This window comes from Anolis carolinensis, chromosome 2 (genome assembly GCF_035594765.1).
Source record: "Anolis carolinensis isolate JA03-04 chromosome 2, rAnoCar3.1.pri, whole genome shotgun sequence".
In the NCBI taxonomy this organism is placed as follows: Eukaryota; Metazoa; Chordata; class Lepidosauria; order Squamata; family Dactyloidae; genus Anolis; species Anolis carolinensis.
Genome location: NC_085842.1, coordinates 130,407,329 through 130,413,328, shown reverse-complemented (window position 1 = coordinate 130,413,328; position 6,000 = coordinate 130,407,329).

Sequence of the window (6,000 nt, the reverse complement as noted above, 5' to 3'; positions counted from 1 at the left end):
GCCGAGAAAGAAGGAGACACGATGCAGAAGAAAAGCAAAGGGAGAAAGTTATGTTTTGTGGAGGATGGCAGCAATGGGCAGATACATCTCTTTGGTGTCAAAGAGTAGTGATGTTTTCATGTGAGGGGCACATCGGGGCAGCCTCTGAATTACTTTACTCCCCCAAGAGACCCTCTGAGCCATCACAAGGCCTTTACAGGCTGGTAAGGGAATACACATTTAATGCCATTTTGTGGTACTTGAGAGGCATGTTTGTGCATAGTATGGTTAAGCAAAGGGTTCAACAAACAAGGATTTTCTAAACACAGAAAGCCTGTGCTTTAGAGAATAAACACCGCATCTCCTGCTTCTTGTGACCTGTCTCTGAATCAGTCCAAGGCAGAAAACCCAGGAGATGCCATCAAATGTTAGGTCTCCAAGGCAGGTTTTAGGGAGCGCTCTTATCTCATGCGAGATCAAACTCTGGCACTAAATGTCAACTGTTTGTTTGGAGTAGCAAATCCTTTCAAATCAATAGGTAATAATTTGGGGGTTATTGTTATTGTGCAGTACATGTAAGGAGAACCATGGTAAGTGTTAAAAGATATATTATGTTTAAAACAATAACATAAACAACTTGCATATATCTCTAAAGGTAGCGTGAGCATATTTAGGGGTTCCATTTCAAAGATGAATATTCTGTTAGCTAACTTGGGCCCCACTTTGGGATAAAGGCAGCATATTAATTAACTGACCATATTACTAAATATCTAAAGGTTGCCACTTAAGGGAGGGTCAGATGTTATTTAATTGATTTATTGGTTCATTGATTAAAGAGTATTTGACTCTCTCATGAGTGGCAGCCTTCCAGATATTTAGTATTATAATTTTTATCATCCCCAGTGGTTGTAGTTTAGAATGGGAAATGGGAAAGTTGAAATGGAGAGAAGGAAAGCACCACCATGCTTTTGGCAGACCATCCCTGCCTGAGTGTTGAATGAGAGGGAAGAAGGATATAGTGGCCTCTGAACTTGGTGTGGCCTCTCATACCATTTTGAATAGCTCTCAAGGATGCAAGGCAGAAAGAATTCTTTTGTTATATGTTTATATATTATGTCAATCCATCCTTTAATATATATCGTAAGCCAAGAAACCATATTCTCTGTTTATACTAATTAATTGGAATTTGTGAATATATCCCAACAGATGTTTCCCTTTCCAATCACCCATTGACTTTTGTTTGCTTGTTCTAGGATATCAACTTGTAATTGGAAATTGAATTTCCTAGGTTGACTTGTACTACAATGAGCTTTTAGATGTTTTTATTTCTAAGGTTGTATTTGAGTTTATTTATCTCGTTTTGTTGAACCAGCCGTTTGTCAATGAAGAGAGCAGAGGAGCCTTGCTCACAGGGAAAGATATACAGTAGAGTCTCACTTATCCAACATAAACGGGCCGGCAGGACGTTGGATAAGCAAATATGTTGGATAATAAGGAGAGATTAAGGAAAAGCCTATTACACATCAAATTAGGTTATGATTTTACTAATTAAGCACCAAAACATCATGTTTAACAACAAATTTGACAGAAAAAGTAGTTCAATGTACAGTAATGCTACGTAGTAATTACTGTATTTATGAATTTAGCACCAAAATATCACGATGTATTGAAAACATTGACTACAAAAATGCGTTGGATAATCCAGAATGTTGGATAAGTGAATGTTGGATAAGTGAGACTCTACTGTACATTCTCTTTGGAGGATGAGCACATAAAAATACCAGTGACGCTGTGCATGACATTGTTAGGAATTGTAATGTTACAGCCTGAGTAGATGTAGGGATGAAGTTGGCATCCAGCTACCTATACAGTAGAGTCTCACTTATCCAATGTTCTGGATTATCCAACGCATTTTTGTAGTCAATGTTTTCAATGCATTGTGATATTTTGGTGCTAAATTCGTAAATACAGTTATTACCACATAGCATTACTGCGTATTGAACTACTTTTTCTGCCAAATTTGTTGTATAACATGATGATTTGGTGCTTAATTTGTAAAATCATAACCTATTTTGATGTTAATAGGCTTTTTTCTTAATCTCTCCTTATTATCCAACATATTCGCTTATCCAACATTCTGCCGGCCCGTTTATGTTGGATAAGTGAGACTCTACTGTATTTCCATCCATGTGTCCTGTTGTGGGTGATTATTATTATCATTAAACTTTATTTATATCTTGCCCCCTCTCCACAAGGACTCGGGGCGGCTCACAACAAAATTAACTGAATACATACAATGAAAATAAAAAGGCAATATATTAAATGTAAACAATCAGAAACAAATTTATTCAAAAACAATGTCACAATAATAAATACAGAAGTTGTTTAAGATTGCAGGGCACATGGTCATTCAGTTTTTAGTAGAATATTACCAGGAATCATGGTCTATTGATGTCTGTGACCTTCATCTTATATGTAGTCCCATGTTATTATCCTTACAAGGATAATAGAGCAAATGTGTGGGTGGAGGCATGTGTATGATGTGTCACATCTCTACTGCAGACCTGAAGAGTCTCTGCGTGAGGGGCCACTTACAGATATCATGAATGCTTACCTGAGACAGAAATGGAGTTAATAATAAGGCTTAAAAAATCATGCTGGAAACCCAACATGGTGTGTAGTCAACCATTCATATGCATGGATTCAATCATCTACAGCTTGAAAATATTTTTTATAATGCCATTATATATAATGGAACTTGAACATCCATAATTTTGGCAACCTGGAATCAAGCCTCTTCAGATACCAAAATGCCCACTGTAGCGTTTAAGAGTGAGGAAGAGCCAGGTTCAAGTACCATCTTGGCCACAAAATTCTCCTTGAGAAACCTTGGTCCAGTCTCTATCTTTCCCTCTATTTCACAAGACTGTTGTGACAATAAATTGGGATTGGGCAGAAAGAAAGGGAGAACCATTTTATCTGTCTTGAAGTCCTTGGCATTAGAGAAGAATGAGAAAAATGGAGGGAAATAAATCATAAATAAAATGAATTGCATGGAATAACCCAGTTTATCTTTCTGAGAGAGCCAAATCTGTCCTCGGGCAGAAACTGCTTTAAACAGGCACCCTGCAGAGGCCTTCTGCTTACCGTGGGACTAGATTGGAGCCAGCTCAGCCCACGCTCACTGCAAATTGAACCGGGTTGCAGCTTCCTAGCACAACAGTTTTCAGCTTCCAGGAGATGTTCCTCTGGCATTTTTGTTTGCTCAAAGAGTGGAAGAGAAATAAAAGCTACCCCCGGCCCCAAGAAAGGTCTCAGCTGCTCCTCTTAGAGCTGGGTGAATGGAAGCCCCAGAATTGTTCCCGCAGCCTAGGGGTCTGGATCTGTGGATGGCACAGGCACACACTGAGCGAGAAAGAGAGGGAAGGAAGGGGGGGGGGGCAATGAAACACAGGGAACATCTGAGAGGCACCAGGCACAAGCAAAAATGCAAGGGATCTAAATTGGACACAGAGCTGAACACGGAATGAGGTCAAAGGCCTGTGTACACAATCCCCCAGTCTCCTGCAAACAGCATGCCACTGAATGGGACCAGAAGATATGCCAACGCGCTTTGGGTTTTGAGTTCATTGGCTTTGCCTGCCAGCCTCTTTTGTTTTTAGCCAGCCTGCCAGACAGACATTGGCCCTGCTGGAGGGGAGGGGGCACCTGCTAGGTAGCATTTCATTTCTTCCCACCGACAGCTCCATCTGCCGGGAAAACTTTAAAATACACTAGCAAGGTACTACTGTTCCCTACTTGGCTCTTTGTTCCAAAAGCTCAGGCCAAGCTCTACCATTTGACAGAATGAGATAAATATTTCAGGCAGCAATTTGTTGTTTCATGCAATGGCAACACATGGCTGGTTATTTAATCTGTTGACATGATTATCTCTTTGCTGAAAGCAAGAAGATATTGATACGGATATTCCTTGTGGGTACCAAAATGGCTGGGTTTAGGGTCTAATAGACTTTGCTTTGGGTCCAATGCCTCTTTGGCAGGAGCAGTACCATAAGCTTCTCTCCTTGGGTATGGCCTATCTACATTTTAAATGCATTCTGCTGGAATAGTATAAAGCCACATCCAATGTTATTTTGGGGTGATGGTGGTGGTGAAACATATTTATATGCCACTGAGGTAGAATTTTGAATGTCAATTGATTACAAATAATTTTCTGATTTAATCGATCCATCGATATGTAGAAATACTGGCATATGACAAAACTCCAACATAGTACATTATTATATGCTTGAAAAATAAAAAAGATAGATTAGATTTCTACTGGTAGTAAATGCCACTGCTAATTACTAAAGTGTTCCTTTCCCCCCACCACCAAAATGGAGGGTCAGAAATATTTCTTTTTGCATAAATACAGGGAAATAGCTTTTAAAAGATAAATACCAGTAAGCCCAACGACTGCCAGTACTACGAAAGCTGTATTGACATAAGTTCACACATTTTGGTATTGTTGATTTCAGAGAAATAATATGGGGTTGAAGATGGAACCCTTTGACGCTGGGAAACAAGCCTTACTGAACACATTTAGATTTTTATGGGGTAAGATATAAAATACGGTACTGTTAACTTCCATCCAATCAATGGGGTGTATGTGTACGTGCAGGCACACACGCTGTTCCAGTATTTTTAGCTAAGCATAGTCTAGTTCAATTACTGGTTCTTATTACAGTAGAGTCTCACTTATCCAACATAAACGGGCCGGTAGAACATTGGATAAGCGAAAATGTTGGATAATAAGGAGATTATGGAAAAGCCTAATAAATGTCAAATTACATTATAATTTTACAAATTAAGCACCAAAACATCATTTTTTACAACAAATCGACTGAAAAAAGCAGTTCAATACATGTTAACACTGTATTTACAAATTTAGCACCAAAACATTGCAATGTATTGAAAACATTGACTACAAAAACATTGACTACTTAAAGGCATACTGCATTGGATAATCCAGAACGTTGAATAAGCGGAGGTTGGATAAGCGAGACTCTACTGTATTAAATTAATATCCCAAAACTCAATGGATATATAGGAACTTTATTTTCCATCAAGTCTGGTGCATTTTGGCATGCCCTTTGGGAGTTCCAAGGCCAAAAGCTGAAATTTATCTTCAGATCCACTGATTTAACAAAGGCATTCTGATCTATGATTGATCGTTTGATTGATTAATTATACCTACGGTACTACTGTCTTGTGGTTCTAAAAAGAATTTACTCAGAGTATGAAAACGTTACAGTTTAGACTCTAGTTTCTCGATTCCTCAAGCCCAGGGTCACTTGTCCAAGCTCTAGAGCCATGTGGCAATGCTTGGTACACATTGTAGAGTCCCACTCCATAGAAAGGGCCCTAGGCAAGGAGCGTTGCTGGTCCTGCTTCCCTGCCTTCATCAAAGTGTTTTCAAACACTGCCCTGTTTACCTTGGGACTGATCCAAAGCTGAATGATTTCTTCTATTCCTTCCCACTGAGACTAGATATTTGTCTCCTTCCCTGGCACTGCGAGCTTCCCTGCCCACTTGGCCAGTTGGATTCATTGTGACATGCCTCCCCTCCTTCTTGCCCCTCCAACACACACACAGAGTAAGTTGTAGCTTTCCTCTCACAATGCATGGCCACGTCAAACCTGGGAACCCTGCTGAGGGCTCATTAATGGGACGGCTGGATGCCCTGCCTTGTGCCTGGGATAGATGGAGACAAACACCAGGCATCCTTCTGGTCTTGCAGCTGTACACTTTGGCCTGTAGAAACGAAATGCCCTCAGCATGCAATGAACCCAATGTTTGTAAACCTGGATCTCTGCCTCTAGGAATTACACAATAGAGTCTCCACATAGCCAAACAACGTGTATGCCTTCCAGAGGCAGTGCAGCAAGTAGGGCAGGTAAATTAGGCTTGCTTCCACTGTGTTAGCAAAAAGATAAGTTGGCCTTGCCTTATTTTTCATCTGTACAGTCAGTAATATTCCAG